Raw genomic sequence first — 24,558 nt, forward strand, 5'->3', positions numbered from 1 at the left:
CAGGGAGTGGGAAGGAAGTCTAAGTAGGGAACTAAGCCTAGTTAGTATATATTTGCATAATTATCTTGCAGTGAATGGATGTGTGACTGGGGGCAGGGTGGGGGTCTCATGGACACTGGAAGCCAGAAAGGAATCTGAGTCTACCTGGGTCAGCGCCTCTGGGCCCCTTCAATGCAAACTCTTGTGCGTTTTAATTATCAGGTTAAAAGGAGCAAAGTTCCTCCAAATCAGCTCACCTGGGAGCTAAAAATCTAAGGGCCCATTTAGATTTACCTCCTGTTCTTTGAAGGGCAGGGGTCAGCCTGGGGCCACCTCCACCTGCAGCCTCTCCTGGAGGGTGAGGAAGAAAGAGGTTGGCCATAGCTAGATCTCTTAGGTCATGGTCACACACCTGGGATCAACGATGCTGTGCCATAGCAAGTATTTTTAAGATAAGATTATAAAGATACTATAGAATTCATGGCAGAGGCACTCTACATTTAAATATAGCTTTGTGACTGTTAGCAAAATGCTGTGGTTATGATCTATTAATATACCTGTTTGCCTAAGACAGAGAGAAGGGGGTGGATGGAAGGGGGAGAGTGAGAGAGTGAGAGAGATGGGTAGGGAAGAGAGAAAGAGATATAGCACACTTCACCTGAGTGATAAAAGCTCATTTATTTTAAAGCTAAGCTAATGCCCCTTTTTTGACTAGACTTTTCTTTTTCGCTTGGAAAGTTCTCTAATGAAAGCTTTCAAGAATTATAACATTTATCCGTTAGAGAGGGGAAATTTAAGGTATAAATGGTGGTCTGCTCTGCCTTGTTTACTGACAATCCTTGACCCTCACAAAATAGTTTTCTAGGCTGCAGAAATCCCTACAATTCTAAATATTTTCCTTCATACATAGCATTATAATTTTTAAATTTAAAAATTTCTTCAAGCTTCCTAGAGCAGCATATTTAAAAGAAAGACAGTGCAATTGTTGATAGGGAATTTAGTCTTAATGCCTTTCGTAAGAAAACCTGGAGGATTTTTTTTTTCCCTTTTCTTTTTTGGCTTTGTTTTGTTTTGCACCTGTATGTAGAACGTAGAATTAAGCTCTGGTTTTATGATTATGTATACTTTAAAAATACAAAGTATTTTTTAATGCTCTCAAGAGTTTCATTCAGCACATTAAATAAGTTATTGCACTTCTTAGTTGGGAGTTACCAGTTGTGTTTTGACGGACTGGTAATCATTGAACAGATCCTTGCCTTAAAATAACTGTATTAATGTCCCTGTGATGGCTGATTATGAATAAGTTCAAAACAAACCTCGTTAAAAGAACAGCTCTGGAAGGGAACAGGTTGTCTCAGGTAAGGCAGCTGACTTATGCTCTGTGGGGTAAACGACTGTATGTTTAAAGTGAAACACCAGACTGCTTGGCTATTAGCCAGTTTCATGTAAATAGGAAAAAAAAAAAAAAAACCAAAAAACACTCCCCTCCTATGTCTGTATTTCCATCACTTTCTTCATTTAACAGGCCAACATGGTTTAGATTTTCCTCAAGATATTCATTAGAGGAAAAAGAAAAATACAAATATTATATTTTCCATTGGAACCAACATTAGGCAACTAAACTGGGCTGCTTTTGAAGAACCACAGTGCCTAAAATTTTCTTTTTTATTTTAAGTCAACATTACTCTGATAAATGTAGAAGTCAGAGTGTTCATAAGGAGACATACAAGTGTCGTGTAAATAATCAATCCAAAATGAAGTCTTCCCTTGTCAATTACGAATCACAAGGGTACATTTTCAGTTAGCTTTTGAGTCCATTTGAATCATTTCCCCTCATCCTAATCAGTGTATGTTGGCTGAGCACACAGTGTGTGTGGGGGGGATGATGCACAAAGCTGTCTGCCTATGAGTGCTGCCCCCAAGGGGTATATGATCACTCAGGTATTCAATGTGCCCTAACACAAAGCCATTTTTATTTTTGCAGCCTTTTATATTTCGTTAAGAGTTTTCCATAGTTAAGATGTTTCCCCTCAAATCATTTGCTTGAAATTAAATGTGTCCCCCCAAATAAAATATCTGAATATATGAATTTCTGAAAGGTATAAATTTCCTGAAATTTCTGAATGCATCAATTCCCAGTAGACTGTTTGCTTATGCTAGGACTGAAATCTTCAGGCTAAATGTCTTGTTGATTTGCACTGTTCCTGTGGAATTTAATATAAGTTATACTACATGCTGCAGTAAGAAAGGTCCAACAAGATGCTCATCTCTCTTAATAATTTATATAAAATACACATGCGCAATGTATATATTTGTGTGAAAAATATACAGAGTTGCTGTTAGGCCTTGTTGGTCATGTTTTGGGAACTCTACAGAAAACATTAAAATTCATGTTTAGAAACGACTGCCCTTTGAGAGAGCTGCTCTGTATTTGAAGATGCACCTGTCTTCTACAAGACAGGAGGATGTGGTTTTAATTTTTCATTTCGTATCCCTTTTCTTCCTTTGTGCATTCATGGATATTTTAACTTCAAGATTACCAAAATGGTTGGACATGTTTTTCATGGTGGCCTCGTTTCTTACAGTGTTTTGCACATAGAAATGTCAAAAGTATATGACCGAACAAAGCCCTCCCGCATTTGGTTTCGACATAAGTTCCACTTACACTAATTACCAGAGCAGAACTGGGATTTATTTTTCTCATTATTAAAGCATACAACTCAGTTCATAATGGGTTATGGTATCCGCCACAAAGACACTGATTCCCCAAGTGCTTAAAGCCTTGGTCAGAGCTTACCAGTTTCCTGCGAGTGGCTTCTAGGCAAAGGCTGCAGAGGGAAAGGTTGTAGAAATGCTTGCCAGAGGGCTGGACCTGCACCCCCAAGGAGAGAATGAATGATGTCATCCCAAGTGTTCAAAAACAAAGAGGAAGAAAAAGAATCACATTGTTATCACAATGTTCCCAAACACGAGTCTCATTACGATAATCTAGTTTTTCTCAATCTGCTTTTAAAATTTCACCTGACAAACCCTTTATGCTTTTTTTTTTTTTCACTTAAAGTTTAAGTTAAAACAGAATCTGGCCAATGTCCAACAACCAGAAAGAGACAAGCTGGGAAAATGAACATTCTCCCCAAGGAAGGGATGCTGTAGCCTTGCACGTTAGGGGGAAATTCAGAGCAGCAGAATTCCAGTAGTTTCTGGAAAACTAGCCTCATGACTCCCATAAGGCAGTTGCAGATATTTATTAAGCAGTCAGTACATGCCAGGCTCCATTCTAGACATTGGGGATACAGCCAGAGCCTTTGTGAAACAATTGGAGTGTCTCCGCAAGTTTAGTAGACTTGTATCTTCACCTTTGTGTTGAGCCACATTCATAGCTTGACATCAACCACTGGTGGGTGGATTCACACCACAAAACCAGCAAATGCTACAAGTCATTGTTTTTTCCTTCTCTTCAGAGAGCTGGTTGTTAAGCATTTACCAGTATGTTTACCACTTACGTTCTCCTGGGGGCTGGGGGGCTGGGAAGACAAATAATAAACCATAAATATGTGATAGGTCAAGTAGGTGATGGCTGTCCTCTGAAGAAGGATAAAAAACAGCAGGGGATTGAGAGAATAATGGATCGAGATGCCTGAAACATTGTGCTTCTTGTCTGTTTTTTGTTTTGTTTTAGTAGATAACATTTAGGACAGGTAGTTTGACTAAAAAAAAAGCCTAGGGAAAGGGGAGACAGGATGCCTGGGTGCCAACCTCAGTAGTTCTGCGATTTTCTATAAGTAACGTTTCTTAAGCCTCAGTTGTCTTGTTTGTAACCTAGCTGTATTGAACCAAATGCTCCCAAAGATTGCTGTCTGTTCTGTGATTCTCCTGATTTTTAAACTAAGTGAAATTTCCCCAACTAGGCCAAAAAGACTCATCTCAGGGCAGAAACAAATGCTTCAAAAAAAATAAAGAAAGGAAGAAAAGAATCGTTACTACATTCACTACAGGCCTCCACACATCTAAAAGTACTTATAGAAGAACAGTATCTGGGGATCCAGAGGAATCACGTGGACTTGCTATCTGATCTATATGAAGAGGGCACATTGTGAAAAGGTTTTCTAGAATGCTTTCACAGAAAGGCCTGTGTACCTATTTATAGCAAGAACATGGATTCACTTGAAACCTTTTTTTTTTTTTTTTTTTTTTTTTTGAGACAATTCTTGCTCTGTCACCCAGGCTGGAGTGCAATGGCACGATCTCTGCTTACTGCAGCCTCCACCTCCTAGGTTCAAGAAATTCTTCTGCCTCAGCCTCCCGAGTAGCTGGGACGGCGGGCGCCTGCCATCACACCTGGTTGATTTTTGTTTCTTTTTTTTTTTTTTTGTATTTTTAATAGAGATGGGGGGTCTCACCATATTGGTCTGGTTGGTTTTGAACTCCTGACCTTGTGATCCACCATCTCGGGCTCCCATGAAACCTATTTTTTAAGCGCAATGAGTGCCCTGTTGATTAATAAAGCAAGACCCCAGGATACTGAGTTTTCATGTGACTCAAATGCCTCGCTGCCTCTGCTCCCCCTCCCCACATCTCATTGCTTTGCTGCTGCCCTCATATGGTAGAGGGCATAGATAACAGTGGTAACCAAAGAGACCAAGGACCAGCTTCCACAGGGCCTGAAACGCAGCTCCCTTCCACTCCGAGGGAGCGTCACACTGCAAGGAAAGTGACTGGAGAGACCAGCCAGTGGGAAGGGACATGATGGACAGAGCTGGGAGCCTGAACTCCAATCCCAAGGTCATCTGCCTCCTGCTGCTGACGAACTGTGACCTATTAGGCAAATCATTTAAGACTTCTAAGCCTCGGGCTTTTGTTTTTGCTGTTTTTAATCTATAAAATGGCAAGATGACTATGTCCCAGAGTTGTTCTGTGTATTAAGTGGTGACAACACACCTGATAGTATTTTGCAAACTGTGTAAATATAAAATATCATTTCAATAACACTTCCCCTTTTTTAGCAACATATTCTATCTCAATAGAGGTTTCCGATTGTGGCCACAAACGTATTTGATGCCAAGATTTAAAAAAGAACTGAATTTCCAGATCTCTATGAGAGAAATTTTATAATCATCTTCAAACAGGGAGTTGCAGACAGAGAAAGTAGAATCAGATTAGCCGGGCTTAACTTAACCCTGATGGGATATTTCAAAGCTGGAATAATTATAGTTTAGATGCTGAACCACAAACAAATACATTTCCAATGACGAAAATCAGCCCTGTAAGTGTCTGAATGCACGAATGCTTTTCTTTACAACTTTAGAGAGCTCAGCTTGCTGAAAAAATGAAAGGGCAATAAAAGGAATCATGAATATGAAAACTGCCTTCATTCGCATCTTCACTTTTTATCCTTTTTTGTCCAGCAATTATTCTAGCTGCATCCTGTCCTCTTCAAGTATCACCAAAGGCTTTATGTGACTTTAAATTTCAAAGCTACAGGTGGCCCACAAGCACCACACTTCAAAGACAGTTTTGATTAAATGAAACAATATTTGTGTAATACAGATCCTGGATCTTTGAACTTCTCCTGTTCAATTCATCGTACAAAAGTTCAATTAGGAGAGATCAGAAGACACCGTTGCCATCTGTCACTCAAGTTTGTCTTTTCAAATATCTTTCATGTCAACCCAAGAACAACAATTTATGTTGAGGATGTAATAATCATAATTCAAAAGCCACTTTCAAAAAAAAAGGCAATGTCCTTTGCTAGGGAGTGTGGTGTGGGCCCATGGAAGCGCTATTTGAAGTGAAATCTTAAGCCTTGGCAGCCTTGTGATTTCTCGTCGTGTTACGACTTGCCTTACTATTGATAACTTGCGCTGACTGCCAACAAAAAAATCTAGCCCAAGAGGCCCCGCGTTTGGTGAGCCTTTGTATCAGTGACTGGAGCATATTTCACTTCTGAATCTTGTGGTTTTTGCCTTCAGTGAAAGAAAAACTGATCCTAACAGTTTTAAACTTGTTAATTCAAGCCATATGTCAGAAAACCAGTCTCCAGATGGTGCCATACCACCTTATATTTACAGGGGACTGCTTTTCAAAACATTATTCTAAAAGCTATATTTGCCCCAAAGTTAATATGTGACATCCTGTGCTATTGAGTACTGTTTTTAAAATAATCTCAGGCTTCGGAATCGCATGCTGATCTAGCAGAAATGTACTGATTATTAAAAACTAATTACTGCCTGCTTTATTGGCAAAAATGTGTTAATCAAGTCCTTGAGCAGGGATGTATGCTGAAAAGGAGAATGCCTTGCCAATCTTCTGTTGCCAAATATGGCAAAAATAAAAGAGGAAACAGAGAAAGGAAAATCATAACCTTGTTGATTATAAATAAGACTTGAATGTTTGAGTGCAAAGTGCCCACAACAGAAATACAGTTACAACGAAGAGACATGATCTCTTTCTGTTCTTGGCTTTGAGAGAAAAGCAAAAGTAAAGTGAAGACTCAAACGTCATAAAAATCCACCACCTAGCAAGGGCCTTCGATCCGTACCCAGTTCCTTTCAAATGGGGTCTCTCGCCAGCAATCCTATTGACCCGAGATATTAGGGAAGATTCTCCTATTGAAAATTGAGTTCACTTTCCCAAACACCTACAAGGAGACTACAGATGGATTAGAGCATAATTATCTTCAAACAGCTTTGTTTGATCTGCAGAGTCCAAGCAAGCATGGTTTTCATTTGAGAGACGAGCTTTTGAACGCAGTTGGCACCGTATAGACGGTCGGTGCGTGTTAAACATATCGTTTCTTTCTTTTTCTGCCTGGAAAAAAAAAAAAGTGTTTTCCTTGTGTCTGGTTCCTGGTGGGCATTTATATCTCTGTTCTTACTTTAGAGACTCTTGCAAAGTTCACTGGCAAGATCCTCGTACGTGGAGGACAGCCTGTTCTGCTAAGCGGCTCTCCTTGCTTGCTTTAATTCACTTCATTCTTCACAGAATCAATTTTTGTCTTTTTGTTTGTATTTCACACATTTCTCCCCTGCTCCTGCATTTCCTTTCTCCCATATAACTACTTACATTTTTAAAGTATGCATCTTCTTCCCCCACCTTCTCCTTTTTTGCTTTTTCTTTTTTCCTGGACAAATAAAAAAAAATGGCATGAAGTTTCTCTTTAAATCTCATAAAATAATTCCAAAGAGTTTTCTAAATTATAAACAACATATTGATTATAAATACTACAATGCCGTGAAAAAGATTTTAATGACAATAAAAGGGTTATTTATGCATAGGTCCCGAGTCATAAGGAAGTAAATCAACAGGAAAATGATTTGAGAGTCCAAATCATTGGACTCTCATGGATCAGCCTCTCAAGTTAAAAAAACAGGACAGATCTGTGATGGGAAGAAAAATGATGGATGTATTCAAGGGCATGACAAAAGTCATGACTTAGTAACTAGTTATGGTCCTAGTGATACCTTTGTTTCTAAGAACAAAACTCAGCAGTTTTCTGAGATTAGAAACACGCAGGTGTGAATGAACTGGCTCAAGGACTGAGAAAAAAAAAATCCATTCATAAATACTCCCAACCAATCAAGCAGTCACAGCTCACAGTGGCCTTTACTCCTGCAGCCTCAGGAAAGGTCGGGATGAGAAGGATGCCTTGTCTGTTATGCTGTATTCATGCCAGAGAACAGGAACTCAACCCAGCCACTAAATTCAGGACTGAAGCAAAGGATTAATGCTTTTTTCAGACTATTCGGTAAAACCCAACGCAAATAACTCACTACATGAGATAGTGTCCTGTTGTTTGCAGCTGATCTTTGCTTAAGAATGAGAAATGGTAATACACTGTGATTTCTCATGGCAGATTTACCTGATTATTATCTTAGTCTAGGAAAGATGCTGTTGCTGATCTTGACTTAGATTTCCCCTTGTGCTATGGAATGAAAGTAACATGTTTCCAAGTTAGGACTGTTTCCTTAGTAGCAAAATTGCTTAATTGGCAACTCGTTACCAAGGTAGAATACTATGTTATAAATGGACATGCACACTCACCAGCGCACACATACAATCTTAAAGTTTAGTTTTCTGTTTTGAATTGTTCCTCCCTTCTGTTTAGGTTTCTCGCTGTGATTCATGCTCTCCTATGCCTCAAAGTCTACTAGTGAAATACGTAGACCACCATCCACCTCCTTGCTTTTGATATTATAAGAAAATTCTGACTCTGACATACATATGCCTTCTAAATCACAAGGGACATTTGATGATTGATGCCCAGAATAAATAGCACATGAAATTCTATGAAGCTGAGGGCTATGGGATTAAGAAAACAAGTCAGTCTTGGTCTTCGAAGAAGGAGATGTTTTCACATAGTTTGAGAATAAAACCGTATTACCCTAACAGACCCCAGTAATTGTGAATTCTTGATATGCTGCTATCAGAAAACATCTGACAGTGACACTGACTATTTATGCAAGAACTACCTGAATGCAGTTCAGTGTTTAATCCAAGCCCCACCATTCCTAGCACAATTCTACCGGAACTTTATGCAGAGGATGACAGATGATGAAATTTCTAAAGGAACCAACTGCTGGACAGTTACTAAATTATCTTTTAGGAAGCTGAATCATTCTGGACTTATTAGGTTAACTGACCATCAGCAGTGACTCCATGAGATGAATTACACATATTGAGCTGCTACCCAGGCTGCAGCTTCTGATAAATTATTAATGTCACAGAATTGAGATGATTAAATTATAAGTAGCATTGTTTTAAATACATGCAATTTGAAATATTTCTCCCTTTTCTTAACATTGTCCTCTGATGTTACCATGTTAGTTATTTATAATAAGGGTGGCACAGCATTAACCAAATCATTAAAACATTAAATAAGTAATTGTGTCTTATTGAGATGTATGACAAATGAATGCGACCAAACAGTGGAGTTTCTCTCTCTTCCATTTAATTAGAGTTGCCTTTTAGGAATTCAACATTTCATTATATATAAATGAGTACATTTACACATTGTCACCGCCATCTAGGATTTAGTTTTCAAAAACATATTGTTACTGTCCATGGCCTTTAAAATAATGGTGCAACACTGACTACATTGAAGAAAACTGATGTTTTACTAGAAAAAGGATGTAGTATGTGTAGTAGTTATATTAATCATTCTATTTTCTTAGTACAAAAAGCACTTTGCATATTTCAAAACTGCAGATTAAAATGTGGTCTGAAATACGCACATTGTCATTTGAAAGGAAATACAATCTCGAGTCTTAAGTTACATTTTTATTCCAATTGCCCTCAATAAATGCGACCTCATTATTTGTTTTACTTGTACAGGAAAATATGGATGTTTTAAAATGAAGTTTTTTGTTCTATTATCTTTGGATAAAGAGGCTTACACTGATTTCAATCAAATAACTCCTCCTTGTGAAATAATAATTCTGTCATCGACATGCAGACATCTTAGTGGTTACACAGCAGCCAGCTATCCTAACCCACCTGCAGGTATCCTCGTCAATGCCCCTTTGATTTGTTAGGCATCTGGTTGAGATCCCTTGAAGCCAAGATGAGCCAGGCCTGGGAGGATTCCTGATGATATCACTCTGTTAACCAAATTTCCTTCCCTGTGGCCAGTGACTGGGTAACAAGTGAGCATGGGACAGTGTGGACGATTTGAACTCAAGACGAGATCCACTAGAAGCATGGAGGAACAAAGGGTGGTGTGCCAGAAGACGGGTGGGAGGAAGGTTTCCTTCCTGATAAAAAGACAAAATCTCTCCAGACAAAACCACTTCGTCTTTCTGTCTGTCTCCTTCTTTTGACGTTGAGCATATATGCACTGCTGGACATGCAGCTCGCCCTGTTCTCTGGGCCCCAGTGGCATCAGGAGGCTGACAAACTTGTGCCAGCACCTACCTTCCTCTGGGCTCATCAAGGCGAAAACTGAGCTCCTGGCTGTTTAGCCTGCTCTACTTTTCTTGTTACTTGCACCCAACATAGCCTAACTACTACGATCAATAGGAGGTCATACTATACAGAAATGCAACCAGATGGCATCTGCAATTAACTCCTGCAATATTGCTGTACTTTTAAAAAAATTGACTACTTTGAAGAATAATATTTTTCTAGATATTCTCTACTATTCTAAAAAATGTGTCATTCTGGGTGGGTACAGTTCCTCATGCTTGTAATCCCAGCACTTTGGGATGCCAAAGAGGGAAGATGACTTAAAGCCAGGAGTTTGAGACCAGCCTGGGCAATATAGTGAGGCCTTCTCTCTACAAAAAAAGTTAAAAAGAAAATTAGCTGGGTGTGGTGGTCCTTGCCTCTAGTCCTGTCTACTCAGGAGGCTCAGCAGAGAGACTTACTTGAGGCCAGCAGTTTAAGGTTGCAGTGAGCCATGATTGCAACACTCTGTCCCAGCCTGGGCGACAGAGTGAGACTCTGTCAAAAAAAGAAAAAAAAAAGTGTCATTCTGAAATTTGGGTTGATACCTCCTGTGTTAATTCTGATTGAACTTATTAGGAGAAAATGCTTTATTGCTTTATTTGTCAAAGAAAACAGAACCACAATGATTAAAATGCCTTTGAGGAACAGAACGACGTGTGTCAGACTTTTCCACCTAGATGTCTTTTTCTTTGAACCCAGAGGTTTGGGTATTCCCCCAAATCTTCATATCTACTGGGGTAATCCTGTCCCTTAAGCATTAAATAATAATTCTAGAATATTTATCCCACAAACAGTAGAAATAATATTCCTCCTGGACTGAGGGTGGTGATGTTCTATTTAGCGCAGTTATCTCTGTTCTGATCTTTGGCTTCTGCCTTTCGTTCCTATTTCCTTCTCTTCCGCCATTATTTTTCCCAGACATAAAATGCCCTCTTTTCTGTTATTACGTTTATTCTTTCAACATATACTTTTTAACTTCCAATCGTGTTGAGAAAGATGAATGCTGTGGAGATGAAATGGAACATTGTATGCAAAGTCTCTGGCACAAAGTGTGCCCATGAATATCTTGCTTTCCCTTTCAGGATACAATCCGGATTAGGGGCAGAAACCTTGATGTGATAGATCCGAATTTCAATCCCTGTTCTACCGTTTACTACCTGTTAGACCCTCAACTGATATATTTTGTCTTCATGAACCTTAATAAAATGTGATCTATCATAATACCTAACACAATAGTTGAAAGGACCAAGTGAGATACTGCAATAAGATATTTGGCAGATCCATTCTTTATTATCATTGTGGTTTGGATTTTTGTTTCGTTTTGTTTTTCTCCAGCCTCCCTTTGTCATGTGGGTGCTTGGTACCACTCCACACTTTCTCTCATCCATCCGCTTAGGTATATCAAAATAGCAGCTAAAATGCAAACCTAATCCAGAATCTATGTAATCCACGACGATGTATATGATTTGTTTTATTAAAACGAAACTGTTCTAGATATCAATGATTTCATTTGATTTTGTTTTGTTTTGTTTTGTCATGTGGACTAAACACTGCTTTTGATGTTCTTAGTGCTTTTGGAGCTATCATTTTTCTGAATCTCAGACATGTTTGCACAGAGAGAAATGTTTATACTCTTTATTAGTCCTCTCTTAAGATGCCAGAATTCAATAGGATACAGCAACATGTATTTCTTAAAAAAACAAAAAACAAAACAAAAAAAAAACCAGAAGTTTTGATGAACTTCAATAAACCTGTTTCTGTTCCTTCACTAAAAAGAAAAAGTTCCAAATATAATGATTTTTTTTCTGGGAGCATTTTATTCATCCTGCTATGCTCAAGTCATGACAACTGCCCCAAAGGTTTTGATGATACAACATATTTCTGCTCAAAATTGGGGTAAGACCAACTTGCCCACTTGAGGATCAATTGGTTTCTACCTGTGGAGTAATGCGCTGATTCCTGGCAGCCATCACGTGGAGTGTTTCAATACAAATGCTTTATTATTTGTTTAAAGAAAATGAAATGCCAATCATTGACATTTTTCTATATCCTAGGCTATTTCAAGCAGTGACATTAAATTAATTCAAAAGAATTAGAAAAATTGCCCACGAAGTGTGCAGGCAAATAGAAAGTCTAAATGTATAAATATGATCAGCTGCTGAAGAATTCACATATTCAATATTACCCTTAATTATGTGACATTGAGTTTCCTCTTATCAAGTTGATAAGACTAAGTGACAAAGCTTAGATGTGAATTTAGACATCATATTTTAGTTTCCCTACATCTGTTTATATGAACAAAAGTATCAGTAAATATGTTTAGAACAGCTATATTTCTGAAAAGTTGTCTCCAAAATAGAAGTTTATGTATGAAACATTATGCAAAAATGTAATTATGAATTTGAAGAGTTCCATTTGTCGATTATAAAAAACACAGGAGATTTTTTTTTCCTTGGTAATCTCAAAGGAATCTTACATACTGTCAAGTCCGGAGGTCTTAAAGAAGGTTTTTGGGGAGAAGATATGATAGTTAATTCTTATCTATTTATGTTTACTTACACAAATAAGAAAACTTTATATAAACTCTCTCCCAGGCTCTCACCTCGTCTGAATGTCAGAGCTCCAGGGCTGTCTCCCCCAACTTTGCACACTCATCAGACCAGTCAGGATGGGCACCACCCACAGAGATGCAGATGTTAATTCTTTAGTTGCTGTATCTTGGGGAGACATGAGGGTTTAGAGGAAGGGTCAGAGTGGTGGTTATTTTGAGGAGCCTGGGAAAGTGACTATTTACATCTAGTATGAAAGTGATTCAAATCTTTAACAACCAGTATAACAACACTATTGCTTTCCGTTTGCATATCAGTACGGTATGAATCCCATGTGGTTCCCATGGTAAACTGAGGGAGAAAAAGGGAGTTCTTCCATGTGAAGCCAGGTACAGGATGATTTTAATCACAGAATTGCCTAATATATCATTATACGGTAGAGTTTATGTACACCTAGTTAAGCAGATTTAGGAACTAGATTATGTAGTTTCAGCTAGGCTAACCAGCACAAAATGGACAAGTGATTTAAATTATTCTTGTAAAGAAGTCACTGATTTCAGATGCCACTGGTAAGATAAGCCCATTTGAAACAATTGAGGGAAGAGCTCATATAGCATAAGTCATGACATTTTAAAACGTGAAATGAAGAGGCTTGCAAAAAAAGGAGATAAATAAGTCTTTAAAAATTTTATTTAACATACGGATCTGCATCCAATTCAGTAATGCTGAATTGCACTCTAAGTGTGTATTGTCTTTTAGATAAAATAGGATGACATAATCATGGTTAGGAAGACATTCAAAAATATTGTACAATTTTTTCATCATCTCAAGCTTTTAAAAATCTAAGTTTAGAGAATCAAGTCTATAGGAATAGGTTAATTTATTTTAAATACAGGACTCTCTATCGACCTTGGTTCATGCAAGGTCCCCTCTCATTTTAATTATACTTTATTGTGTGATATACGAAACAGGCATGATTCATGAGTATACATGAATTCATCACCCAAGGCAAGAACTAAAATGTTACCAACAATTTACATGTACATGTATCTCGGGATTATTTTATTTTCTGTTTCACATATAGTTTATAATATATATAATGTAGCTATGTGGTAGTACTTTCCCACAAGTTAGAATAAATAAGTTTGCATTTAAGAGGATGCACTTTTTATTAATCTGATGAGGTGCCTCTCAAAAAAAAAATAAAAATTTTACAGGCTACTGGCTTAGTCTACCACTCATTTTCCAGATGGGCATTTGAGTCCCACAGACATTTGGCTGTCTGCCTCTTTTCCCACATCTAGTTAGTGTGTAAGAAACAAAATCCAAGATAAGCAACACTCTGATTCAAATTGCCATGTGAATAAAGCATATATTGGAGGCTGGATCTGTCTAGATGGTGATGGGAAAGGAGATTGGAAGCCAGGGAGCATGTTCTAGTGGCGTCCCGATAAGCACTTAACAACCTGAAATTAGTCAGCTGTGAACCATAGCCTCTTCTGCAGACCTCATACCCTCAGCCTAATCCCTTGACTGAATGTCTATATCCATATATATATTTTGCAAAATGATTATTGCAATTTTAAGTGGACATAGAAATGGTCCAGATACTATAACTTAATCCAGGTGCATTCAGACATCTGAGGAATAGCATTTTAAATATAAACAATTGTATATTTATGTGAACACTTCTAGGTGTACAAGTCAACGTCTTATCCCTAGAAGATGCCACAGAATTTAATTTACCAAATTTCATATTCTGAAATTCTCTGCTCAGTACCTGGGAGTTACTCATATTCTGAAATTTGGTAAATTAAATTCTTCTCCCTTAAAAGATAAGAGCTTATTCCAAAAGCAAAAAATAAAAGAACACGTAGAAAATCATAGCCTTCTTAAAGGCATTGTATTTTTTCTAAAACACATAGGTCTAAATCACAATATTTTAGAAACACATAAATTGAGGAAAGTTTTGGAGGTCTTGATTCAATTTGGAGCTATATGTACTACAAACTCAATAACCCATTACAAAACAAATAGAAAACACTAAAAACCTCTCTAATGATCACTCAGTTTATAATTCCTCAACTATTTAGAAATTATTTTTTGAATTCTTCTACAACAATACACAAAAGGAAGAGGAGTCTCTCTTAATTATATTTCCTCTCTCTTGTCTCATGGCACTTTGTCCACAGTACTTTTACCACACTTATCACATTACACAACATTTATCATCTGGGCACTTCTCTCTGCTCAGTACCTGGGAGATACTCAGAAGGGATTGTGTTTTGTTTATCTTGGTGATCCCAGAACCTAGCAAAAAGTTTAGTATATAGTAGACCATCAATAAGGATTTTTGAAATATAGAATTGCCAGCTGTCTCCTTCAATTTAACGATGGTCAAGCTTCAACGCCCCTGCTTTTGATGAATGCCAGAGGTGCAATAACAGAGCTGATAGCTAGTAGAGTGTACATGGGGATCAAGGCAGACAGCATTGTCCAGGCTTCTGGAGGTGAATAATCCAGTGTGACTCATTGGTTTTGCCAAAGGTTGATTTGAGAAGAGAGACTGTCTCCTAGAGTCCAGCCACATCTTCAGCTGACCTGCTGTCTTGTGACATTGCCCATTACCTCAAAACATGCAGACTATGTAAAGGCTGCACATAGAATCTAGAAATGTAACAGCACTATGCTCCTAGAGTAATTCATGCTGCAAAGTGTATTTGGAGTAACAATTCAATAACAATGGAAGATTAACCAACTCCCAAAAATGCCTTCTTTTTCTTATATTGTTCTCATATTTTACTGAAAGCTATTATTAGATATGTCTTATTCTGTCTTCTTTCCACAGCCCCTAGAAAGATAATCCCACTTTGAAGGCCTCTAATTCTGCAGTCCTCAGCCATGGCTGATTGGACCAGGAAAGGGTGCCTGAATGAATAAAATCCTATAAAACCACTGACTCCCAGAAATTTGAACTGAAAGAGACAGAGTTACTTGAGTTGAAGAGTCATTTGGAGGCTCCATAGAAGTAGTGATTTTCAGCAAAGCGTAAGATAATCAAACATCAGATACCCTTGGATTAGAGAATGACAAATGGATAGATGTACAGAGTGAAATGAAGTAATAAGAAAGAGAGATGCAGAGATGACATTATGTGAAGACATTAACCTTGGTTACCAAATTAAATGTCCAGGCTCTGGACAGCCAACCACATTTGCCTCATTTTTTTTTTTTTCATTGACAAATAAGAAGTATATATGTTAGGCTGGGTGCGGTGGCTCACGCCTGTAATCCTAGCACTTTGGGAAGCTGAGGCCGGTGGAACACCTGAGGTTGGGAGTTCTAGACCAGCCTGACCAACGAGGAGAAACCCTGTCTCTACTAAAAATACAAAATTAGCCAGGCATGGTGGCACATGCCTGTAATCCCAGCTACTCGGGAGGCTGAGGCAGGAGAATTGCTTGAACCCGGAAGGCAGAGGTTGAGGTGAGCCGAGATTATGCCATTGCACTCTAGCCTGGGCAACAAGAACGAAACTCTTGTCTAAAAAAAAAAAAAAGTATATGTTAATTATGTACAACATGATGTTTTGAAATATGTATAGGTCTCACATTTTTAGATACCAGTGAGGCCAACTTTCAATTTGCCAGTACTTAAGGAAACTTAAATTTTGTTTACTTAAGCAAACTTGAGTAGCTCTCTGTTCACTGAGACCAAAACCAGAAAATGCTTAATAGAATGAGATGACAGAAAAACAGGTCATATAAGAATAATTCTGCATCTTGGAAAAACATGCTTACAGGTCTTCCTCATTACACATCTCAGAGGCCCACATTTATGCACTGATGTGTGAAACTCTCAGATTATATTCATTTTATATTATTGAACAGAGAAATTAGACCACCTTTTTTATAGACCCCTTTGCTTTTGCTACCAGGAAGCTCAGAGCAACATTGAACATAGATTACCTCTGCTTTTCTTATGTGTCTATGTAATGCTTGCCTGTTTGTTTGCTTGTGTTATTTAAATTAGAAAGTTTGTAGCATTTACCTTTCATTTTATACTTATCATTTAATTTAGTGTTTTTATAAATTCAATATTTTATTTTTATAACTATCAATTATTTGAACAAAATGAATAATATTCAAAACTCTTATAAACATTGTGGAAGAGTTAGTGAGGAGGTAAACTTAAAAATGGTAAATTGTATTAATTTAATATATTCTTAAATTACTAGTTTTTGGTAGGTAGGAGTCCAAAGAGTTCTCCAATTAGGCATTTAATAAATAATTTTTTTTTTTTTTTGAGACAAAGTCTTGCTCTGTCGCCAGGCTGGAGTGCAGTGGCACCATCTTGTCTCACTGCAACCTCCACCTCCCGAGTTAAAGCAATTCTCCGGCCTCAATAGCTGGGATTACAGGCACATGCCACCACACCTGACTAATTTTTGTACTTTTAGTAGAAATGGGGTTTCACCATGTTGCCCAGGCTGGTCTGGAACTCCTGAGCTCAAGAGATCCTCCTGCCTGAGCCTCCCAAAGTACTGGGATTACAGGCCTGAGCCACCACGTCCAGCCAATAAATGCATTTCAATAATAAGTGTATCTAAGAAGAAAGCAAACTTCATTACCAAATAAACAAAGTATTTTATAAAATAAAATAGTGTTGGTTTTAGCCAATGTCTTATTTTTTAAAGGCACATTTGAGAATAGCTGACCCATACTATGGCAAAACAAGTACAATTTACTAACAGATAACAAGATGAAGTGTAACACATATCTATAGACATATACAGAAATAACTGGTCATCATGAATACTCTGCAGATTTTATGTTGTCAATACTGGTGTTAACTGTTTGTCCTCTGATAGAGACTAGGTAAAGAGTTAGAGAACAGTAGCTAAAGGAGCTGTGTCTCTTTTTCTTCTCTATCCTCACATTTTTCTTTCTGAGATTCTCTCATTACTGTGCTGGTGATTGTCTCTGATATTTCATTATGTTTTATGTCTTCTTGTTTTCATGCCCATGGCTGCTGTTATTCTAACAGCAAAGACTTTTGTGGACTGTAGTTATTTCTGCAGCTCTAACCTTGTTGTTCCTGTTAACCTCTGCATGTACCCTTATAATTTTGGAAACTACAGTAATATACCTCTCTGCTCCAGCAAGTTTCAAATTAGCAAGTAGAAATGTTTCTTTCTTTGTCTACACAGAAGAGTACAGAAGGGCCTTGGAAACAGGATTATTTTTGTCAGAGAATGAAAACTTCCAGTTGCAAGTTGGCTTTTGAATAGCCTCCCTTCTGTTCCTCCAAATCACTTCGCATAGTTCACCCTGTGTTCCACTACACACACTTTCCGTGGCCCCAGCAGCACAGGTTGCTGATTAATCATTTCATAACCGTGTATGTGGTTATGAATAGGCACTTGAACAAGAGACAACAGTTTTTTTTTTTTTTTTTTTTTTTTTCAGCATAAAATTGCATCCAAGAAGGCAACATCAGAAAATCAAGAATCTGCAACAGGCACATCGTAGATACTGACAGGCCTCAGGTGATCTCAAGTTCCCTAAGTTTCCCAATTGCCACCAGAAATAACATCTCAGGTCACCTCATATCCCTGCCAATACGCAGTTTCCATAGACTTTTTACTGGCTTCTCAAGCTCTTCACCCACTTTGCTCATGGAGATTCAGTTTCACTCTTGGTCACAGTGAGACTGTATGCACTCTGTGGACCTCCCTGAAGTCAGACCGAACCTAGGTGGTACATCTCCCCTGACCGGGAATGAGTGAATGTGTATGAATGAATAGTGTAGCTCTTTCTTACCTCTGCCATTAAGGATGTTTGGCAGAAGAGGCCTCACAGCCCAGGTAACATATATTTATGTATTTCCATCTTGAATTTACTTTGAGGTCCCTTATTATTTAGATTAAGATTCAAGAGTTTGACAAACTTTTCAATTTTCATGGGCTATCCAAATAATTCCTATAGTAATCTGGAGTTGAGTGCCTATGATAATTAGTCCTAGATCTAAGCATTTAAAGCAAATCCACATTTTCAAATTTTAGGACACATAGGCTGTTACAGAATTTCAGCCAAAATGATGCCACATACATATATAGTTTTATAGATATAATATATATAGTTTTAGTTTTATATATAAAACTATATATAGTTATATATATTACATATATTTATGTATTTATAAATAGTTTTAGTGTTTATACATATAAAATATATATAGTTTTAGTGCATGCATGTATGTGCATCATAAGACATGGTCCACATTTAAGCAATATAATGAAATGTATTTAAAAAGATAGGAACCATGTCTATTTTACTATTTTACCCTCAGTATTTAACAGAGTAAATGGACCATACTGGGTAATTAATGTATATTTGTTGAATGAATTAATTAAATCAAGGAATTAACGGATGAATTCAACCAGAAAATTTTGCTTTGTTGATAAAATTGTGTTGTGCTGTGTATATCTTGTATGTATCTCTAAGCTTGGCCTTAAAATCTCTTACTCCAGAACCCTCAGTCTCCAGAGTGTTTCCATCATTTGCAATGTCATCTCTGAAGGGCTATGCAGCTGCAGGTTGATCTTGCAATGCACCCAGTACCCACTGCAGTACCTTTTCCCTCCAGGTCACTTAGTTTTATTTTCTTCCTTTGAAAGGAAGGAACCAGCAAGTATCTTCTCATTTGGTGCATTATTAATATCTCCCATCAGCATATAAATGTATCTACCATAATGTCTGGTCTTTAAAAGTAAAATCAAAACCTCTCCCTTGAATCCAGACTTCCTGTCTCCAGCTACAAGCTTATTTTGGATACTTTTTTGAGTTAAAACAAGCAAAACAATAAAAGAATAAAACTAAAAACTTACAAAAATGATCTATATTAGTCCACTCCATCTTCTTACCTCACGTTCTCTCTTTAGTTCATTTCCATCAAATTTCTGTTCCCTCTACTCCACTAAAAGTGCTCTCATCATGGGCATTGGTGACCCCCATTGCCACCCATTGGTCACTTGTTTGTTGATATTTCGTTGACCATTCTCTCCTTCATCTCTTAGCTGTACTATCATGTGACCTGATTTCCCTCCTCTTGTCTAGGACAGTCTGTGTTTGTCTCCTTTGCTGTCATCTTGCTCTTAGTTTGTTGTGCTATCACCCTTCATGTCCTAGGTCATTTCCAGCAGCTCCTTGAGTGTGCATTCCTTCTAAGTATTGAAAACTTGGAAACTTAAAATTCTAGCCCTAAATTCTTTCTAAATTTCTAGAGTCATATATCCAACTACTTACTTGAAATGTTTACTCTGATGTCAAATTAGCATCTTAAACCTTGTATATACAAAAGAAAGCTCCTGATTCTCACTTCCCAACACGCTCAGCCTTCCCCACAGCAACTAACCTACCACCTCCACAGAGAGTACTAAAGACAAAGCTTCTAAATCATGCATGATCCTACCTCTCCTCCCATTTCTCCACATTCAACTCATCAGCAAGTCCTTTCAAAAATATCTTTGGGATATGTCCTGAATCTATGTCTGATCAATTCTGCCTCTACCACCCAATCCAACACACCATTATTTCTTCCCTCAGTAATAGGCAATAGCCTTGTAACCAATCTCTTCTTATTTTTGCTCCTCTATAAGTTACTTTCCCCAATAAAGTCAGAATTATTTTTGAACACATGACTCATCCTCCTACCTGATACTTTCCTGCAGCTCACTGCTACTCTTAGAATTATAGCAAACTCTTTTGCAGAGCTTTCAAACTTACCAACCTGGACGTGGACTCATCCTTTCTTTCTCCTACAACACTTCCCTCAAGTTCAACCTTCACTCCATGCCGTTTTTCTTGCTGCCTTTGAACACATCAACATTTTTTTCCTAGTCTTTAGGTCTTTGTACCAGCTGTTCCCTTTTTTTTGGAAAGCCCTTTGTCTGGATATGCCAATTGCTTATTCATTTTTGTCATTTAAGACTCAGCTCAAGTGTCATCACTCCTGTCACCTTGTCCAAAGGTCAGCCGTGCAACTGGAGCTGATCCACCACCATCAGAATGAAACAAACAAGCACATATACATTGTATCACATCAATCTGTTTTCCTTTGTAAAAAACACTTTACATATCTGATATTATCTCCTTTATTTTTTTGTTCAGTTGTCTTCCCCAGGTGGAACATTTGGCTGGAATAAGGAAAGAGAGCATAAGCCTCTTTGAGGCATTTTTAGAGATATACAATTTTTAAAAAATTGTAAGTATTTTGACACACAATAGATGCACAGTGTCAAGCTGCTTTCTCAGCATGGATATTATTTTTGAGATTTTAAACAAGAGGCCCAACTTTCAGTGGGTAGCCTCAGATTGCTCTCTGACAACCACTCTCAGACCTAATTCTGTCAAAGCAGTTCATTAGAATCAGCAAATCTGTGTAAAAGTTCACTGACTTTTATAAATATGGAAACTCCTACACAGGAAAATCAGCTGCAGCTTTTGGTGTCACCATGACCATTTCCAATTTTTATGTTTCTTAGCTATCCAGTTAAGGCCTTTTGCAGAGTAAACCAGCATGAAATTGATTTTCCATTGTAATTTAGTCATTTCAGAAGACTCGAGATCTGGGAACACTTTGAAAAAGTGGTGCCAAGTTTTCTACTTCTCTTTTTCATTTAAAAAATATTTATTTTATTTGGTTGAAAATATCAAAGGCAGATAATTTGTTACTAAAAACAGCTAAAATAAACTTTCAATTCTTTCTTGGTAACTCTAGATAGTTTAGGATGTCTTCTAGGTTGTGAGGATCCTGATACTAAATAGTTGCAGCTCACTGGTGGATCCTGGCTCCTGTGTGACTTCATTACTAGCCTTGATGCAATTTGTTTTCTAACACAGAAAAATTATAATCTGGAAATTGTATAAGACTTTCTTATATAAGTCATCTGTGAAAAACTAATGGGTGGGTCTCATCAGCCAGAATTCAAAGCTATATAAGAGCAGCAATTTAAATTACTTGGATCTGGCACTAACCTGCCCCCACTAATATCCTAGAGCTGACATCTGGACCATGCATCTTATATGTTGCTATCATGGAACATTTATATTTAGAACTACTCCTCTCCCCAAGCTCTTCTAAATGTATTGTCGTTTTTTCTTTTTCTAGCAAACTAGAAAAATGGTCCAACTGTCACTATCCTCAAGTGCTTCAACTCTACTAGAAAATGGAAAGGTGAGAGAAATTCTGATTCACAAAAACTATTTCCTTTAACTGCAGAAAGGAGAAACAGACAAGTCAAAACCTGAAGAGTATTAATATTTTTTTTGAAATTGTATGGATTAGAAGAGAGAGACTTAATTAATTATATAAATATAAAAAAGGACAAGTGTAGCCAGCAGGTTAATAATGAATATTTCAGAAGCTAGTGCTTACAAAAATATGTTCCTTAATTATGTTCATTTACAGACCTTTGAAAGAAAGAGTGTTAATGGGCTAAAAGAATTTCATACCTAGGATGAAGATGAATCAAAATGAATTGCGAATGAGAAATTGAGAGCAGATGACATAAGTAGGTTATAAACATACTGCCTCTTTTTCTCATATACTTATACAAAATGCTCTTTGTTACTTTAGATTTTAGAGGTTGAAGTTCAATGGCATCTTAGACAAGGAAAGAGAAACTCTAATGCCTTTTCTTATTTGTTTGTATATTTATCTCTAAAACCTAGACTTCCTACCAGAGAACACTTTGTAGCCAACAATAAGGAAGTCAGATTTGGGATATTAAAAGACAATAACCTTTTAATGTTTGAGAAAAGATGGGCTTGAGAAATCCATTCCAGGTTGTAATCTATTAATTGTGAAGTGTAGTTCACTGAAAATTTGATTTCTAGTCCAATATTTGCTTAGGAGCTATAGTTAAATATTTAATATCAATGATTATTAGCTATGGCTCTGAGACTTGGTTGGACACCATGATTCGCTTTCATCTGACCTGTTTGGAGATTCAATTTATTTTAACTCAACTGAGAATCACAGAGTCAGAGTTAAATGAAATTTTAGAAATCACTGAATACCACTTTCACTCACCACCACTGGATGGATAAGAACTCTGAGTTTCTGATGGAGTAAGTTGCTGTAGTTCACTCAGCAAATCAGAGAAAGAACTTGCACAGACATTAGGAATTCCACATCACAGGCCTTTCATTGCCTGAGATAAGCCAGTCCAAACTATTTGCAAATGTTAGTAAAAAAATCTGGATTCTGCTCAAGACACCACTTTCCTGATTCAATGGGGTCAAGATAGGACATTCATGTTCTAAGCTGCATGGGATGTCCTGTATCTACTTTTTTGAAACAAGCTTCAGTTCTGAATGGCTAATGGATTAGATGCTCTTCATTTTGCTTTTCCATCTTCATTAATACTTCGTAGAAGAAAAAAGCATTACATTCTATAAATAGAAATAGAATTGCAGATTAGAGATTAGTGGTTTGAAAATACTTCTACAGCCATTTAGCAATGAAGAAGAAAGACTACAAGTTATTTTCAGTAAGATTTTCTCTAAGAAATAGTCCTCGGAGTCCTGGAAAGGTAGACTTCGACAAATATCCATGGCTGGGCAGCCTCAGATTTCAATGAAATATTTTCCTGATGGTCTTTGGAGGTGACTCCACTTATTTCTCCCATGCAAAAGAATTTACTCGGTAGATCTCATGGAGGTGGAATGGCCAAGTCAATTTTTTAAGTACAAGGAAATATTATAAGCATGTAGCAAACTTTGTTGGTTACAAGACTCCACATTGAGCTCTTGCTTCTAACTTCCTTTCTAAGAGACCACCAGTTTAATTGGGGGGGGGGGTTGTCTAACGTCTTTCTTCTGCATCCACGTGCTACATTAGGCTAGTCAAGGGAATCCCACCTCCCTTGGACATGCTAACGGTCAGAACAGGCACGTGACACACACAGAAGGAGTTGTGAGGGTGTTCCTGTTGAATGATTTCTGAGAATTTCTTCTTATAAAAGAGACTGTCAGCAGGAGCTGATGAATTAGCTTCCCCTGGACACTGCCACATGTGTGTGTCCTGCCCAGATTGCTGTAGCCTCCCCACAACCACGAGGGCAGCCAGCCGGAGAATGAAGCCGGCAGGCAGGGAGGACAGAGTCATGGCAGACAGAGTGCTGGTTCTTGGCATTCTGGAGCCTCAGATATCACCAACCCTTTCACCACCATGCCTGAGACTTCCTGTTATACAAAATAACCACATTTCCTCCTACTTTTAAGACAGCTAATTGAGGGTTTTCTGTTGCTTCCTACAGCAAACATCTTAATGGATATACAAATAATACAGAAGTAACCTTTCCCCTGACATTTTAAAAAATGTGGTGACCCCTGTCAAGGACTTTTACTTCAGCAGTATACTTCCATCCCCAGAGATGCTGCTAAGAATACAGAGTTGGCTAGATTACTATCCCCAGTGATGGAATATTCAAAATTTAATCAGTTTTCAGTTCAAGGAAATAACCGCTAATAAAAAAAATGCTTTTGGATCATTTCATGAGGCAGAGTACTTTATTCCATATGGCATCCTGCACGTCCATATGGCTTCAGGAATTAGAGAGGTATATTTGTCAAAATATTCAATCAATTGCAGCCCTTAAAGTTGATAATGTTATGTGTTTGGAGCATACACCATCTCTTGAATATGGGGGAAAGTCAAAGGAGCAAATGCCAGCCAAAGAAAAATCACAGTGAGTTTATATTCAGGAGAGAAGGAAAAGAAAGAAAAGAGACCTGCACTGCTGTAATTTAATCCAAATCATGTGAATGATATTGACTCGGCGCTGCAGTAACCTAGTCATGGGTAAAAGCAATGTGTAATAAGATTTATTCAAATAAGAATAGGGCAGGAAAATTCTGATTATTTTACATTTCAATAGGCATAATTTCAAAACATCAACCACATATAAAGCAGTTACCTTAAAGAAAAAGACATGTATTAAACAAATTTAAACACCTTCAACATTTTGTAAGTTTTTTTATTTTTTATTTTATTTTATTTTTTCCTGCACCATTGCCCAGTC

General features: G+C 37.6%; 1 protein-coding gene across 2 annotated transcripts in view; it reads left to right on the top strand.

Moving 5' to 3' along the window:
* TMEM182 (transmembrane protein 182) overlaps positions 1-24,558 on the top strand; it is a 416,631-nt gene that overhangs the window by 254,972 nt on the left and 137,101 nt on the right. Inside the window, exon 6 of one of the 2 annotated variants that reach the window (XR_012421978.1) lies at positions 21,642-21,707. The exons of the other annotated variant lie outside the window; for it this stretch is intronic. The gene's annotated coding sequence lies outside the window, so the exon portion shown is untranslated. The remainder of the gene's footprint in view (positions 1-21,641; positions 21,708-24,558) is intronic. 2 annotated transcript variants of the gene reach the window in all.

This window comes from Macaca fascicularis, chromosome 13 (assembly GCF_037993035.2).
Source record: "Macaca fascicularis isolate 582-1 chromosome 13, T2T-MFA8v1.1".
NCBI classification, from domain to species: Eukaryota; Metazoa; Chordata; class Mammalia; order Primates; family Cercopithecidae; genus Macaca; species Macaca fascicularis.